Below are 18224 nucleotides of genomic sequence, written 5' to 3'. Positions count from 1 at the left end.
CAACATTTCCCAGGAAGGATTGGGGCCTCAGCTATTTGCTAGATCAGAAGGACCCCACAGTCCATTTAGATTCAGGCTATTTACCCAGAAGTCCTTTGTCTGTGGTCTCTGGAGAATCCAGACTAAATCAATATATGCAAGCCTTTCCAGAGGGTGGTATTCCTGCACAGGTGTTGCAGCCTGAATGAATTTGCCTAGTCACCCCTTTGATAGGGCACATGGAGGGCCAGGTGGCCAAATGGTTAGCACACCTGACCTCCAGCACCTTATCTCTGCACCAGAGAGCAGGAGAGGTGCCTGGTTTCTAACCATAAGCCTGGAATGGTTTGGCATCCATCCACATCTGGGCCTTTGCCCTTAAGGGAGCATGGTAGGGGGACCCAAGCCCTCCCTCTCCACCTAGTCCAGCCCAGGGCCCTGAAGAAAGTAAGACTGGCAGTTCCTCCCTGCAGAGAGTTGAAGTCTGCTGCCTGTGCTACTTCCTACTTCTGTGTGCCTTCAGTTGGGGGTGTGGCAGTCAATAGTTTAACAAAAATGTCCCAAGGAGCAGGGCCTACAGGATCTCCTGTTTCTCTAAGGGGACGGTGACTGGAGAAATTCTGCGAATACTTGCGCATGTGATAACTGTAAGGCCTTACCCACTCTGTGCTTCCCTCTCAAACTCAATCTTCTCTCTGGATTCCAAGAGAAGGATTCATCTTTCCTGCAGCCTGTCCACCATCGTTTGCCCACACTTTTGAGCTCTTTTTAACGCACTCCTCCAGCTGGAGTACGTGTGACAGGACTGGAGGGGGTGACACTAATTGGGCCCAATATTGCCTTCTAACCCCTTTGGGCCCCAGTGTGGGGTTTTTATGCCTCATCACAATCCCCCCTGCTCTGTGTTTCTGGAGGGTTGCGGTCACGAACCCACATGGATTTTACGTACAATCCCTGGTCCACACACACACAGTTACCTAAACTTAATACAGTAAGGTCTCCCAAAGATATTGCAGGAAATTGCCATCTTTATCAAGTATATTTCTACTTGAAGTTTCATTTTAGAATTTAGTATTATGGTTGTGAAGCAGATCCTAAAAGATACTTAAAGACAGCATCCATGTGTTTTTCTTAATACAAAAAACAAGCTACTGCTTCTAACAGCTTTTCAGAACCTTAAAAGCAAACTGTTCCTCTCTCCCATTTACTTCTCACAACACTAACTCAATTTTTTTTTCCCCTCCAAATTTTGATATTTTGATTTTAAGTTGGGAATTTTTTGATGAAAGGTTTGCAAACCTCCCTTCCATTTTAAGGACCTGTAGAGCTGGTTACAGTTTTGCAAAATTGAAGTTGGCAATATTTCAATTTTTGAATAGAAAAAAAGTCAGGGGAAACATTTCAATTTTATTTTTTCAATTCCCTGCCCATTTCACAAAGCTGTTAGTCCCTTTAAGGACAGCCTGGGCTCAGGCTACCTGTGAGGAGCTAATTTAAAGAGATGGAGCCCAGCAAGTCAGTTAATTTACCAAGGAGTAGCTGGGCCTCAAGAGGTTTCAGTTGCAGGGAGGTGCTCAGACAACAAAACCCTGAAGGGAGAAGAATTCCAGATATTACTGGCCGGGAGTCTAGGACTGGGGGAAACAGGCCCCAAGGAGAAAGGTTATGCAACCCCCTAAAGCCAAGGGGGAAGAAACTTGATTTAAATGTATTTGGACTCAAAATAGAACCCTTTCTGCTCCCTTTTGGGCTGTGTGGAATCTTTAAGACCCCCCGCCACTCAGAAGGAAAATGGAGGCAGGGTCATGTCATGCCACAAGAGTTAAGCCCTCAAGCACTATCTCTCTTACACCCTGTTTTCCCCCCAGTCAGCTCAAGCACACACTGGTTTGTTGTTCCAGTGTTGCTTTAAAAAAGCCAGTGGCCTAATGTATAACTATGATCACTAAGTGTTAGTCAAATTATGATTGTACCAGTCTCAGCAGTAACCTTCTAACAACTTATTGTATAAACAATACCCATATGTCTCCTATTAGGATTTTCCAAGATCTTAAGCCATTGGCTTAACAGGTATGTTACAAGATCTAAAATACTCTGAAGTGACCAACAAACATCCCGATCTTCTATATTTCAGTCAGCTTCAAAATGTGAATCTGAAACAGAGAATGATTGCTCTTATGGCAGTTAATATACAAATAGCTACTTAATTGCAGCCTATCTTCCTCAAGCCCCCTTTTCTGACATCCACTGACACTGCTAAAAATACCTACAGAAAACTTGGCTAATGCTGACTGTTAAATCCAGTTGTGCAAACCAATTTGATCTCTCTTTTTGAATGGAGGACCTGAAATCTTGCAGTTTCTTTCGTGAGAGCGTTCCTTTCCCTTGTCTTGTGCATTTAAGACAAAGTAGGACAAGTTGGGAAAGCCCACAGTGTCTCTCACTAGCAGCTTTTGTGTAATTGTGATAGCAGGCTTTATCATTTTATAATTTCTCTAGAGGTTAGACAGAAGAAATTCAGTCAAGTACAGCAATTGTGCTCTGCTCCCTACAGAGCAAAAAGGGTTTGGATGAGGGGTTCCCCCCCATCTTTCACTAGTACTGGTAGCCTTCGGATCATGTTATGACAGTAAAAGACATGCAAATTCAATAGCTAGGTGTCATGGTGTGATGCAGCACTCTATCCACCAATAGAGTTAGGTCACAGTGCAGGTTATTTGGTGAGGGCTGGAACATAACCACAGCTCACTTCAAACTCACTCTGACCTGTTGGTTAAAGTTTAAGCTAAAAGCCTTTTCTTAGGACTTCAAAACCTGAAATTCTAAAAAGGAAAAAAAAGTTCTAAATGAAGAGGCCCTGGGCTCCTTTGCTGCATGGAAGGGAACAAAGGAATGGAGAATAGATATCAACCAGATGGGTCAGAAGGGGGAGCAGGCAGGGAGGGGAGGAAAGGAAGAAATACCTCTAGGGGGCACGCTCCTTTGAAAATTAGGAAATTGCTGGCAGAAAACTCAGCACAAACTAATCCCGCTCACAGAGTCAACATGCCCCCACACCCCCTCCCCCCACAAAAGAGGTAGGAGCGTGCACAGAGCAGGAGGAACAGCAGCGGCATGACTAATGGCGTAGCAGTGCTCCTAGCATGGTGACCTGGGGCCAGAGATTCAGTTGGAGAAGCTGATATGCTCTTCAGCCGACTTGAGAACTATAGACTATGGCCATGTTCACTGGATAACCTTTGACTCCCCCACTGTCTACTCACATCCACAAAGGCATACACAGAATAATTCCATGGAAAGCCAGACTCCGTGGACCTGAATCTCCAATGCACAGAATCATTTATTTGTACAAAGCGAGTACAAAGAGTTCCAGTTCTCTTTTGGTAGCATTTTCCATCTGATCTGCACGAATATAAATGGCCACACAAGATGCCAAGCAGTGGAGAATCAAGCCCACAGAGTCGTATGCAGCAAATTTCCAGAGTGGTAGGAGACAGCTTATATTATCTCTGTCCAGGAAGTATTTTTGGGGGAAGGTGGGCTGGATAAATAAAGGGCTTTGGTTTCCAGGGCCATCAATCTGGTGTTTTTCAGAAGTGCAAAACTTGCATGTTTTAAACTGATGGCATATTCTGTATATATTTTATTTGGATTTTTGCAAGTGAAACCAGACGTTGCCTATCCAGGGCTATAAGTGCCTGGGTCTCATTGAAAATACATAGCACTCATTCTAACAATTGAAAGCCTTGGAATAGCTTTTGTGTAGGTTCTTTTAAGTCCCAAAATCCAGCCCTCAGAACTCTGATCTCTGCCCTCAGTGCACCCCTCCTTTTCCTCAGTAAGAGATGAATTTTGTCATGTGCTCTGAAGTTCAAAAGCTTTGAGACTATTTTGGATTAACAGAGGGGAATAATTCCAAGTTCAGGTGCCATAATTGCAGCAACTCCCTCATATAGGAAAGGGGTTTCAGGCTATAGTGCCTCAACTACTGCTTTTGTAACGGTATCATGAAAGGAGACTGGGCCCAAGCCACGAGGCTTTACAAGTCACAATCAGCACTCAATTTTGTTTTGGTGTCTAGCTCCGGGGTGCTTACAGAGATCAGGATATCACTAGAACAGTACTGCAGACACTCACTAAAGAGTTCAGTAAAATAGTATAAAAAGATTACAAAGTAGTTTTTTTTAAAAAAAAGGTCTGCTTTCTGAAGCCACACAGATATGGTAGATTTTTAGTCACATACTTTCCTTTAAATACTGCAGCACACAACTGAACTGTCGTTCAAACTGAAGGCCTTCACATGCTTTACACTTACATGTTATTTCGGAGTCTCCAGCTTGACCAGAACTCCTAGATTGATGCCTCCTAAAGCAGTGACATTGAATGATGATAAATGACAATGTTATTTTCCCAGGAGAACTCAGATTGGCCTGGTTATTTCTATTCCATTATTGTGTTAAAAGCAAGATCCTATGCCATCTCAAGAGCCTTCTTTGGCAAGAAATTGGACTAAGTCCCAACATAGGAAAAAAAATACTATACAAGGAGACCTCACAGCACCAAATCTTGCAGCACAATTTGTGCTGTCCATGTGTCGAAGTCAGTGGGATTTGCCCACGTATCTGCAGGCAGAATTTGCCCCTCCACCTTTACTCTGGAAAAAGATTATTAAAGGTTTTTTGGTAATAACTTCAGGATTTAAGGTAATCATAAATTAAACACCAACAGGACACTTTCAAAGTACATTTTAGTCTCTGTCTCACATTAGGTTGCGCCATAATGTAACATTGTGTTTTACTGTTTAGTGGGATTTGGGTACAGTCAATGCATTTGGAATGGTCTCTTCTCAGTGCTGCATACAGTTTAAACTCAAGTTGCTTGCAAATGTTTTCCCAAAATTTAACCATGCTCTTTGGAAAATACTTCTGATTAAAAAGTTTCCAATCAGATGAATACAATAATTCATCAAAAAGAAAAGGAGTACTTGTGGCACCTTAGAGACTAACAAATTTATTAGAGCATAAGCTTTCGTGAGCTACAGCTCACTTCATCGGATGAAGTGAGCTGTAGCTCACGAAAGCTTATGCTCTAATAAATTTGTTAGTCTCTAAGGTGCCACAAGTACTCCTTTTCTTTTTGAGAATACAGACTAACACGGCTGCTACTCTGAAACAATAATTCATGACTCAGCTTGTCCTAGAGAAGAGGGTAATTTTCCTCCATCTTATGGGAAAACATTAGCAATGAGAATTTCCAAGACGGAACATTTCTAATAAGGCTGTTTAAGTTGATTTAATTGTCACTATCTTGTAGATAATACCTAACTAAAAAAATGCCCTCCAGGGACATATAATTGAGTTAAAAAATGCAACTAGCATTGAACTTGATTATACTGCTGTTGTGTAGCCGACTAGGTTTCACATGCTCCAGAATATTGCTTTAAGGGAAAAAAAAAAAAAAAAAGGAGACTGCACCATTTGTACTTCCGGTTTCTATAGACTCCAGCATCTGCGCCTTCTCCACTATCCTGCAGTGGATGCACTGGCATAGTGAGTTTTCATTATCTTTCAGACTGCATTGCAATGAGGGCATAGTTACATACATTCCTTTGATTTATATCTCACTGCACTCACACGTTAAGGGAAGTCTCCGTGCCTTTGCTTGGCATTGGACATGGAGAAATATTCTGTAAAATGCAGACAAGATGCAAGGTGAAACTTTCCTCAGCTTTTAAATATTATGGGGATAAAAGGCAAAAACATACTGATGAAAAGTGACCAGTAAATGACTCAAGGGAAGAACACGATGAGAAGGTTTCTAATTAGCACCCCCAAATCTAAAAGATGAGAGCTTTGTGGGTTCATGGGTGAGGAAGGGCATGATTTGTCAGGGGTGTAAATCTGCTCTACTCCCAGCAGTCTCCTGATCTTGTAGGTGAAGCGGCCACATCTTCTGAAGGAGCCCTGCTTCCAAAGTCAGGAGCGATCCGGTGCTTAAATTGTGCTAGGCCTTGCCAGGGCTAAACCCCAGCACCTCTGGGCTTGCTGTGTCAGTTATGGAAATAAAAATATTGCTTGAGCCTCAGATCATCTCTCACTACAAGTTAAGCACTGGTGCGATCCCAAGAAAGTAGTGCATAATACTGTGATCTATGGAGTTACCCCCACATTGAAGTATCTATTCATTTGGAGGGCTGTACTCTCCTCTAGGGTCTCACAAATACCCTTCCTGCCCACCTGATGCGATGATGCATTGAAAACTCCATGTTTCAGAGTAGCAGCCGTGTTAGTCTGTATTCGCAAAAAGAAAAGGAGTACTTGTGGCACCTTAGAGACTAACAAATTTATTAGAGCATAAGCTTTCGTGAGCTACAGCTCACTTCATCGGATGCATTTGGTGGAAAAAACAGAGGAGAGATTTATATACACACACACAGAGAACATGAAACAATGGGTTTATCATACACACTGTAAGGAGAGTGATCACTTAAGATAAGCCATCACCAACAGCAGGGGGGGGAAATGCATCCGATGAAGTGAGCTGTAGCTCACGAAAGCTTATGCTCTAATAAATTTGTTAGTCTCTAAGGTGCCACAAGTACTCCTTTTCTTTTTGCGAATACAGACTAACACGGCTGCTACTCTGAAACTTGTGATTATGCAAGGCACTGAATTTAGCCGTATAGAGTGGAAATCTGTCAACTTCATGAAAAAACTCGCACAGATACAGACAGACATCATCTTCCTCTCCAAATGCAAACAGATGGACATCATACCGAAAGGACTGAAGGTAAAAAATCCATTACAATCTACATACCACACAGACTATGCTGACAGCTTGTGCCACACACTCTCAAAGAAACTGCGGAACCACCTGATCAACATCCTCTACTGCAAACAGGGAAAGATTAAGAATGAGCTCTCAAAACTGGATACTCTCATAAAGAACCAACCTTCCACACAAACTTCCTCGTGGCTGGACTTTACAAAAACTAGACAAGCCATTTACAAAACACACTTTGATTCTCTACAAAAGAAAAAGGACACTAAGCTATCTAAACTACTATATGCCACAAGGGGCCACAACAATGGTTCCCGTAACCCACCCAGCAATATTGTTAATCTATCCAACTATACTCTTAGCCCAGCAGAAGAATCTGTCCTATCTCAGGGCCTCTCCTTTTGCCCCTCCACCCCCACGAACAAGATACAGTTCTGTGGTGACCTAGAATCCTATTTTCGACGTCTCCGACTCAAGGAATATTTCCAACACACCTCTGACCAACATATTAACCCACAGAGACCTTCCTGCCAACACTACAAAAAGAAGGATTCTGGGTGGACTCCTCCTGAAGGTCGAAACAGCAGCCTGGATTTCTACATAGACTGCTTCCGCCGACGTGCACGAGATGAAATTGTGGAAAAGCAGCATCGCTTACCCCATAACCTCAGCCATGCAGAACACAGTGCCATCCACAGCCTCAGAAACAACTCTGACATCATAATCAAAAAGGCTGACAAAGGAGGTGCTGTCGTCATCATGAATAGGTCGGAGTATGAACAAGAGGCTACTAGGCAGCTCTCCAACACCACTTTCTACAAGCCATTACCCTCTGATCCCACTGAGAGTTACCAAAAGAAACTACAGCATTTGCTCAAGAAACTCCCTGAAAAAGCACAAGAACAAATCCGCACAGACACACCCCTAGAACCCCGACCTGGGGTATTCTATCTGCTACCCAAGATCCATAAACCTGGAAATCCTGGACGCCCCATCATCTCAGGCATTGGCACCCTGACAGCAGGATTGTCTGGCTATGTAGACTCCCTCCTCAGGCCCTTCGTTACCAGCACTCCCAGCTATCTTCGAGACACCACCGATTTCCTGAGGAAACTACAGTCCATTGGTGATCTTCCTAAAAACACCATCCTAGCCACTATGGATGTAGAAGCCCTCTACACCAACATTCCACACAAAGATGGACTACAAGCCGTCAGGAACAGTATCCCCGATACTGTCACGGCTAACCTGGTGGCAGAACTTTGTGACTTTGTCCTGACCCATAACTATTTCACATTTGGTGACAATGTATACCTTCAAATCAGCGGCACTGCGATGGGTACCCGCATGGCCCCACAGTATGCCAACATTTTTATGGCTGACTTAGAACAACGCTTCCTCAGCTCTCGTTCCCTAATGCCCCTACTCTACTTGCGCTACATTGATGACATCTTCATCATCTGGACCCATGGAAAAGAAGCTCTTGAGGAATTCCACCATGATTTCAACAATTTCCATCCCACCATCAACCTCAGCCTGGACCAGTCCACACAAGAGATCCACTTCCTGGACACTACGGTGCTAATAAGCGATGGTCACATAAACACCACCCTATATCGGAAACCTACTGACCGCTATTCCTACCTACATGCCTCTAGCTTTCATCCAGATCATACCACTCGATCCATTGTCTACAGCCAAGCGCTATGATATAACCGCATTTGCTCCAACCCCTCAGACAGAGACAAACACCTACAAGATCTCTATCATGTATTCCTACAACTACAATACCCACCTGCTGAAGTGAAGAAACAGATGGACAGAGCCAGAAGTCACCTACTACAGGACAGGCCCAACAAAGAAAACAACAGAACGCCACTAGCCATCACCTTCAGCCCCCAACTAAAACCTCTCCAACGCATCATCAAGGATCTACAACCTATCCTGAAGGACGAGCCATCACTCTCACAGATCTTGGGAGACAGACCAGTCCTTGCTTACAGACAGCCCCCCAATCTGAAGCAAATACTCACCAGCAACCACACACCACACAACAGAACCACTAACCCAGGAACCTATCCTTGCAACAAAGCCCGTTGCCAACTCTGTCCACATATCTATTCAGGGGATATCATAGGGCCTAATCACATCAGCCACACTATCAGAGGCTCGTTCACCTGCGCATCTACCAATGTGATATATGCCATCATGTGCCAGCAATGCCCCTCTGCCATGTACATTGGCCAAACTGGACAGTCTCTACGTAAAAGAATGAATGGACACAAATCAGACGTCAAGAATTATAACATTCAAAAACCAGTTGGAGAACACTTCAATCTCTCTGGTCACTCGATCACAGACCTAAGAGTGGCTATCCTTCAACAAAAAAGCTTCAAAAACAGACTCCAACGAGAGACTGCTGAATTGGAATTAATTTGCAAACTGGATACAATTAACTTAGGCTTGAAGAGAGACTGGGAATGGATGAGTCATTACACAAAGTAAAACTATTTCCCCATGGTATTTCTCCCTCCCACCCCACCCCCCACTGTTCCTCTGATATTCTTGTTAACTGCTGGAATTAGCCTACCTGCTTGTCACCATGAAAGGTTTTCCTCCTTTCCCCCCCCTGCTGTTGGTGATGGCTTATCTTAAGTGATCACTCTCCTTACAGTGTGTATGATAAACCCATTGTTTCATGTTCTCTGTGCGTGTGTGTATATAAATCTCTCCTCTGTTTTTTCCACCAAATGCATCCGATGAAGTGAGCTGTAGCTCACGAAAGCTTATGCTCTAATAAATTTGTTAGTCTCTAAGGTGCCACAAGTACTCCTTTTCTTTTTGAAAACTCCATGAGTCTGAATCTGGAATTCCTCATGTCATCTTGTCCCTTCCAGATGTGTCTGTTCAGGAAACTAGTGCTCCAGCAGAAGCATGAAAATTAAAGAATTAAACAGGAAAGGCAACATGAAGAGAGTTCAAAGCTCAGGTTTAACTCCACCCTTCCATGGTTATGCCTTAAAGTATAGTCTCACTGTCTATGTCAAATACAATATAGAATACACAATGGAGTTTCTTGTTCCGATTTCTATAATTGCTGATCACCTGTCAAGTCTATTAACATCAATGGCAGCTGCTCAGAATCTTTCAAGATCAGTCCATATATATATTTAGATGCTTAAATATGAATTTAGGACCCTAACTTTAGCAACATACAAAGAAAAGGAGTACTTGTGGCACCTTAGAGACTAACAAATTTATTAGAGCATAAGCTTTCGTGAGCTACAGCTCACTTCATCGGATGCATCCGATGAAGGGAGCTGTAGCTCACGAAAGCTTATGCTCTAATAAATTTGTTAGTCTCTAAGGTGCCACAAGTACTCCTTTTCTTTTTGCGAATACAGACTAACACGGCTGCTACTCTGAAACCTGTCATTTAGCAACATAGGGGCTCCAGTGGTGCAGTTGATTAGCATACTTATAGGGCAGTGCTGAGAGGAGACATGCAGAGATTTAGAGTTCATGCCTCATGCGGAGCACAGGTTTTATGGGCAGGGAAGGCGTCCCTAGCCTCTGTTTGCCAGAAGCTGGGAAATGGGCAACAGGATGGATCACTTGATGATTACCTGTTCTGTTCATTCCCTCTTGGGTGTCTGGTATTGGCCACTGTCAGAAGACAGGATACTGGGCTAGATGGACCTTTGGTCTGACCCAATATATCCGTTCTTAGCCCACCGTTATAAACTTTGACCCCAGTCAACAACATGCCATCTTCCCAAAACAATTCAGCAATACCTTTTAACATCTAGAAATCGGGTAAAAATGAAGTTAGCGTTAAACACTCAGAAGGCTAAACCCATCTTACCATAGGCATGTGTCTCAAGTAGATAGGAAGACTGTTTTTGCTCTCACTTTACACTGGTTGAACTCCACTGACATCCGTGTAGTTACTCTTCATTTACACTGGTGAGCGAGAAGAGAATCAGGTCCATGATGCATCTGTACATGGCACTCAGTTTACCATTTCTCTTCCCCCTCCATGTTAAAGACTGTTGCCATCAGTCAGAGCACAGAGCAGTTTTGTACCAATGGATTTTCATTTACTGCCTAGTTTTCAAGCTGCACTGAATGACTTGCCAATGTCTCTGAGCCCGAATTCCCAAGTTATGGAATAAAACTAAACTTTACTAGGCCCAACATTCTCCTATGTTTATAAATATGGTCATCTCCCTGTAACGGAGCTGGAAAAGCTACACCATGATTGATCACCACAGCCATCAGATCATCACTGAAATTAGGAGAATTGATAAGACTAGCATTTTCTTAACAGTAAATCACTTCTCATTGTGCAAGCATTTTAATTAGTTTCTGACAAAGGAATAATTGAAGAGTCATTAAACTTGCTCCAGGATCTGTTTTTAAACCTGAAACAAACCAAAAAAAAATTTAACTGCAGAAATGTCAGGTAACCATGAAGCTATATTTAACCACCTCATGCTTCACCTATGAGAAAATACCCCCTGAATAGACAGATGGTGTTGCTATGGGATCTCACTGTCACCATTAGGAGCTGCAAAAACCATGTGCAACTCTGAAAATGAAAGAGCTAAAAAGGTAGGACTCAAAACTCAGTCTGGCAATTGGAGACTGTTGGGATGCTATCATATCTGCTAACTCCACATTTGTTTGAAGATTTCATTATCAATTCCATAATATAGCATCACCAGTAGGGTTGGTTGACTAGCAGAAAAAAAATTAAGGCTGGGATTTTGGCATCTAAAACCTGCTAATTTCAATGAGATGCGAGTGCCTCACTCTTTTGGGCCCCTTTGAGCCTAACTGCATATTTTATTTGAAGTAATGTACCAGCATTCAGCCACCTATACACTGGTAGTCTATCAAGAAAGGGTTTACCCAAAACCAAAAATTCCACAAACACCAGAGACATTATGCAGATAATTCGTTTACAGGATACCATTTAACATCTTCACTAGCTCATTTGGGAAAAGAGCTAGAAAATGCAAGAGTACTGGTAATGAAATTCAACACAAAGCAAGAAAATAGGAGCCTTACAAAGAGAGCTGTGCTAAATCCCTTTGCATTTGTTAAGAGCTGAACTTTCCTAATATGAAGTCAGCTGCTAGTAACTAGTTAAGAGTCTCTACTAAAAGAGGAAACAATAGCTATTAAACTCTTGAAAGGCAGAGCCAATTCAGGCTGCATAAAGACTTGAACAAGCGATGCTTCAAAGTCCAAATTTCCACCAGAAGGGGATCAAGAAGCAATCACTGCTATTTCACATTATATAATTACACACACACACACACACACACACAGAGAATCTCTGAATTGCATTAGTCATCATGCTCTTGTCCAACCACCACCACACTGGTTAGGCTATTGTGAATAGCCTTTATTTTAAGATTTAGTGAAGTGATCTTATTAGTTAGACTTCTCTTTCCAGTGTGCGTCACAAACAGGAAAAAATAAAAATCTAACTGACCTTTATAATATATGGAGTCTATAAGGCTGCATTTTGGTATGTGGGAAAGTGAGACAGGTTACTCCACTCACCATGGGATGGTACCACCTCCTAGCAGTTCTGGGGATTAGCTTGGTCAGGGAGATGCCCCTGCCAGCAGTTATGCCCCCCCCCCCCAATTTCTCCTCTACAGCCCTTCTCTCACCCTCAGGAGCTGCAGCTGTCCTCTTCATGACTCAGCCCTCTGACTAGGTCACTGTAGTAGTTCCCCTTTGCGGGGGAGAGCGCGAGTGTATCAAAGTTCCTGCTCTCCAGCAGTCTCAGACAGTCTTCTGCTTCTCTGTTTTATCATGTTTCAGAGTAGCAGCCGTGTTAGTCTGTATTCGCAAAAAGAAAAGGAGTACTTGTGGCACCTTAGAGACTAACAAATTTATTAGAGCATAAGCTTTCGTGAGCTACAGCTCACTTCATGAAGTGAGCTGTAGCTCACGAAAGCTTATGCTCTAATAAATTTGTTAGTCTCTAAGGTGCCACAAGTACTCCTTTTCTTTCTGTTTTATCATGCCATTCCTGCAGCAACTAGCAGGGGAACTGGGCACACCCTCAACCGCAGGTCCCAGCTCAGGGACCCTCTACACAGTAGCCAAGGTCTGCTCTCTGCACCTTACTGTTTTTCTCTGAGTCACTTCCATACCTCCTAACCCTCTCCACTCCTCTGGGTTTGCCAGCCCCTTCGCTCCCAGGAAGGGGTTTTTAGCAATTCCAATGACTGCAGGGTCCTTTCCTACAGCTACCTCCTGTGCTTCTAATTTCCTGTCTTTTGTAGAAGCCCCACCTGTCTCTAATTAGCTGCCTTCAGCCTATTTGCTCCCCTATTTGCAGCGTAATTAGCTGATTGGGCCCACCTGACCTAATTCAGCTCTGGCAGGGCCAGTATGAGGAGCACTCCCCATTACAGAAAGACTGATGATTGCAGAAACTCAGAAATAATTAACACAAGGTGCCAGTTAGTAAGCTGCCACACTGCAAATTTGATCAAAGCTACATCAGTCTCTGGGGAAAGAGAAAAATCTGGCAGAGCTCTTTACACATGTCTAACCAGAAAAACCCATTAGTGAAGCCTCATCATAGGTTAGCATTCAAATGTAGTTAGCAAACCTCAGGACAAAATTATAGTAGCTCTTGTATGGCCACCTTCAATGCAACAAGAGCGGATGGAAATAGCATGCAAAAGGAGAGGACAAAAGGAAAACTCAGAGAACAAAAACTGAATCCAAGAAGTGGCATAAAACAAACCAAGGGAAGCTACTCTCCAGTATAGTATATTGATGCAAGAATACCAAAGCAAAATAGTTTCATTAGTCAAACCAAACAGTGAGTTAAATGCCATGATCCCTGATATAATCTGTCTTTGTTAACACTGAATTTATATACACAGGAAAGCTATCTAGCATGCTGGTTTTTTAAATGCAGTTTCCAGATGAAGTGATGGGCATCACTGGCCTTTTTCCAATTCAGATTTGGAGATAGTATTGCCATCTTCATGATCAGCTAAGTCAAATTTTTATCTGGAGCAGAAACCTCTGTTTATTTCTGCCAGAAAAATGTTTCCCTCCATGACTGTTAAGCTTTCAAACATGGCAAAGTAGATTGGATGTAAACTGCCAAAACCTCAAATGGATCTTGTATTTTTAACCCCCTAACTTCTGTCTTAGCCATTTTTCCTTCTCCAGGGTCTTTCCTTTAAAGTTATTGCAGCTAGATTCACAATCTACAGTCTAGTTTTTAACTTGCTATGGAGAGCTTCACTGACAAAAAGGTTTCAGAGTAGCAGCCGTGTTAGTCTGTATTCGCAAAAAAGAAAAAGGAGTACTTGTGGCACCTTAGAGACTAACAAATTTATTTGAGCATAAGCAGTGAGCTGTAGCTCACAAAAGCTTATGTTCAAATAAATTTGTTAGTCTCTAAAGTGCCACAAGTACTCCTTTTCTTTTTTACTGACAAAAAGGTGGGTTGATCTACCTTGGGATTAAAAATTATGGTGGAATTCTCAGAGTTATGTATTTGAAACCACTTTTGTAGCAGACCAAATTCCTACTCCATTATGTTGGCCACCATTTCCCCACCTGTTTCCCATGCTATTGAGCTGTAACCTGCTCATCAGTTGGTTCCCTCCCTCTAGCTCAGAGGTGACTGCATTTCACTATTGCTATGAGTACATAAAGAACGGTAAAGCATTTGGATCCTGTGAAAATCCTATAGAAATCTAAGATATGAATGACATTTCAGCATGTTAATGGAGCAAATATTAATAGGAAATCTTTGGACAGGGTATAGACCGAGTACCTAACTGTGGTAATTTCACCTAGTGATATTGTTGTAACATCCTTTTATCAATTATTGATATTACAATATGACAGGTATCAGAGTAGCAGCCGTGTTAGTCTGTATTCACAAAAAGAACAGGAGTACTTGTAGCACCTTAGAGATTAACAAATTTATTTGAGCATAAGCTTTCGTGAGCTACAGCTCACTTCATCGGATGCATTCGGTGGAAAATACAGTGGGGAGATTTATATACACACACAGAGAACATGAAACAATGGGTTTTATCATACACACTGTAAGGAGAGTGATCACTTAAGATGAGCTATTACCAGAAAAGAATGTCTGAGGAACAGTGGGGGGTGGGAATAACATGGGGAAATAGTTTTACTTTGTGTAATGACCCATCCACTCCCAGTCTCTATTCAAGCCTAAGTAATCGTATCCAGTTTGCAAATTAATTCCAATTCAGCAGTCTCTCGTTGGAGTCTGTTTTTGAAGTTTTTTTGCTGGAAATGGCCCACCTTGATTATCACCATGAAAGGTTTTCTTCCTCCCCCCCCCCACCTGCTGGTAATAGCTCATTTTAAGTGATCACTCTCCTTACAGTGTGTGTGATAAAACCCATTGTTTCATGTTCTCTGTGTCCATATATAAATCTCCCCACTGTATTTTCCATTGAATGCATCCGATGAAGTGAGCTGTAGCTCACGAAAGCTTATGCTCAAATAAATTTGTTAGTTTCTAAGGTGCCACAAGTACTCCTGTTCTTTTTTTGATATTACAATGGGGATAACCTATGCGATAAAACTAGGGCTGTTGACTAAATTGCAGTTAACTCACATGGTTAACTCAAAAAAATTCATAGCAATTAAAAAATTAATCGTGATTAATCGCAGTTTTAATTGCACTGTTAAACAATACCAATTGAAATTTATTAAATATTTTGAATGTTTTTCTTCATTTTCATATATATTGTATTTTGTGTTGGATTGAAATCAAAGTGTATATTATTTTTATTACAAATATTTACACTGTAAAAATGATAAACAAAAGAAATAGTATTTTTCAATTCACCTCCTATATGTACTGTAGTGCAATCTCTGTCGTGAAAGTGCAACTTACAAATGTAGGTTTTTGTTTGTTACATAACTGCACTCAAAACTAAAACAATGTAAAACTTCAGAGCCTACAAGTCCACTCAGTCCTACTTCTTGTTCAGCCAATCACTAAGACAAACAAGTTTGTTTACATTTACAGGTTTCAAAGTAGCAGCCATGTTAGACTGTATTCGCAAAAAGAGAAGGAGTACTTGTGGCACCTTAGAGACTAACAAATTTATTTGAGCATAAGCTTAAATCAGATGCATCCGATGAAGTGAGCTGTAGCTCACGAAAGCTTATGCTCAAATAAATTTGTTAGTCTCTAATGTGCCACAAATACTCCTTTTCTTTTTACATTTACAGGAGATCATGCTGCCCTCTTCTTATTTACAAGGTTAGAAATAAGAGAACAGGTATTTGCATGGCACTTTTGTAACTGGCATTGCAAGGTATTTATGTGCCAGATATGCTAAACAATCGTATGGCCCTTCATGCTTCAGCCACCATTCCAGAGGACATGCTTCCATGCTGATGACGCTCGTTAAAAAAATGCATTAATTAAATTTGTGACTGGACTCCTTAGGGGACAATTGTATGTCCCCTGCTCTGTTTTACCCACAGTCTGCCATATATTTCATGTTATGGCAGTCTCAGATGATGACCTAGCACATATTCATTTTAAGAATACTTTCACTGTAGATTTCACAAAACACAAAGAAGGTACCAATGTGAGATTTCTAACCAACCCAAGGTTTAAGAATCTGAAGTGCCTTCCAAAATCTAAACAGGACAGGGTGTGGAGCATGCTTTCAGAAGTCTTAAAAGAGCAACATTCCGATGCTACAGAAACTACAGAATCCAAACCACCAAAAAAGAAAATCAACCTTCTGCCAGTGGGATCTGACTGAAATGATGAAAATGAATGTGTGTTGTTCCACTCTGCTTTGGATTGTTATTGTGCAGAACCCATCAACAGCATGGCCGCTTGTCCCCTGGAATGGTGGTTGAAGCATGAAGGGACATATGAATCTTTAGTGCATCTGGCACAAATATCTTGCACTGCTGGATACAACAGTGCCATGCAAACCCTGTTCTCACTTTCAGGTGACACTGTAAACAAGAGGCAGGCAACATTATGTCCTACAAATTTAAAGGAACTTGTTTGTCTTGGCAACTGGCTGATTAAGAAGTAGGACTGAGTGGACTTGTAGGCTCTAAAATTTTATATTGTTTTCTTTTTGAATGCAGTTTTTGTACCTAATTCTACATTTATAAGTTCAACTTTCATGATAAAGATATTGCACTATAGTACTTGTATTAGGTGAATTGAAAAATACTGTTTCTTCTTTTTTTTACAGTGTGAATACTTGTAATAAAAATAAATATAAAATGAGCACTGCACACTTTTTATTCTGTATTGTAATTTAAATCAATATATTTGAAAATGTAGAAAACATCCAAAATATTAAACAATAATAGAATACCATTTATTTAAACAGTGCGATTAATGTTTTTAATCATACGATTAATCACAATTAATTTTTTAATCGCTTAATAGCCCTAGACAAAATCATTTATGTCAGCACTGGCATGGCCCAGGCTCTCAAGCTTCCCTGGAACATCCTTCTAATATGCTCAGGTCAACAGCACCAATAATGGAACTAATCACACACGGAACAGAGCCCAGAGTGGTTTATCCAGGAGAATCAAATATGGAAACAGTGTAATCCATGCAGCAAAATTTGTAAATGTAACAAAATTATCCAGCAAGGTGTAAGTAATCTGAATCACTTTGTAAATTTACAGTAGTCTTTCCAAGTCACCTGAATTCATCACCTAAGACAAGATATTATGGTTATAAACCCCCTCTAGCAGTGTTCAGCCAAACAGCTGGTTTGGCTAAATGTTTTGATAACTTTTTCACTGGTGGGAAAGAACAACCTTTCCAGGGGAAAGATAATCAAAGATAACAAGAAATGAATGGGAACTAGAACTGAGGCTACTTCTACGCTAAGAGTGTGGGGTGTGATTACCCTGCTTGCATACACATACTCATAGCATACACATACTCTGAATACTCATAGTAGCTCTCAGCAAGTTACTGAAAGTATGAACAACAGTGTAGCCATGGCAGCAGAAGCACAGCTTAGCGGTGCCAAGTACATAGCCACCAGTTCCGAGCATGTACATACTCGGCAATGCTGCTCTGGTTACACTGATATTTATATTTGTGCAGGTTCAATGAGGGTTAGCGCTACTATGTGTACTTGAGCAAAGGAATCACACCTCTATCTCACAGGGTAAACATAGCCCGAGATTTGCCCCTGTCAGAAAGCCCCGCAGAGCAGAGCAGAGGCATATTGACAAGGGTGCATGGAGAAGCATGCACTGCTACTTTCCATGCTCTCTTTTTTGTGTACATAAACAGGGGAACTCTTCAGGCTGTTAACCCAGCTGCCTTCGGGAGTCAAATTCAGTTTTTGTTTTTGAAGGGAATATTTCACCATATGATGTTAGAAGAGAGATGCTGTTCTCATGTATACATTGCTTTTCCT

At 41.6% G+C, this 18224-nt stretch overlaps 1 long non-coding RNA gene across 1 annotated transcript; it reads right to left on the bottom strand.

The window, feature by feature from the left end:
* Positions 1–1256: 1256 nt before the first annotated feature.
* Positions 1257–13024, bottom strand: LOC119862972. The gene is made up of 5 exons (XR_005295442.2): positions 12936–13024; positions 12334–12618; positions 10625–10722; positions 4295–4344; positions 1257–2132 (listed from the first exon to the last, which is right to left on the bottom strand). It is a non-coding gene; the product is annotated as an uncharacterized LOC119862972 (long non-coding RNA).
* Positions 13025–18224: the final 5200 nt, after the last annotated feature.

This window comes from Dermochelys coriacea, chromosome 10 (genome assembly GCF_009764565.3).
Source record: "Dermochelys coriacea isolate rDerCor1 chromosome 10, rDerCor1.pri.v4, whole genome shotgun sequence".
Classification (NCBI taxonomy): Eukaryota; Metazoa; Chordata; order Testudines; family Dermochelyidae; genus Dermochelys; species Dermochelys coriacea.
The sequence above is the reverse complement of the archived record's forward strand: the minus strand, read 5'-3'. Positions and strand labels throughout refer to the sequence as shown.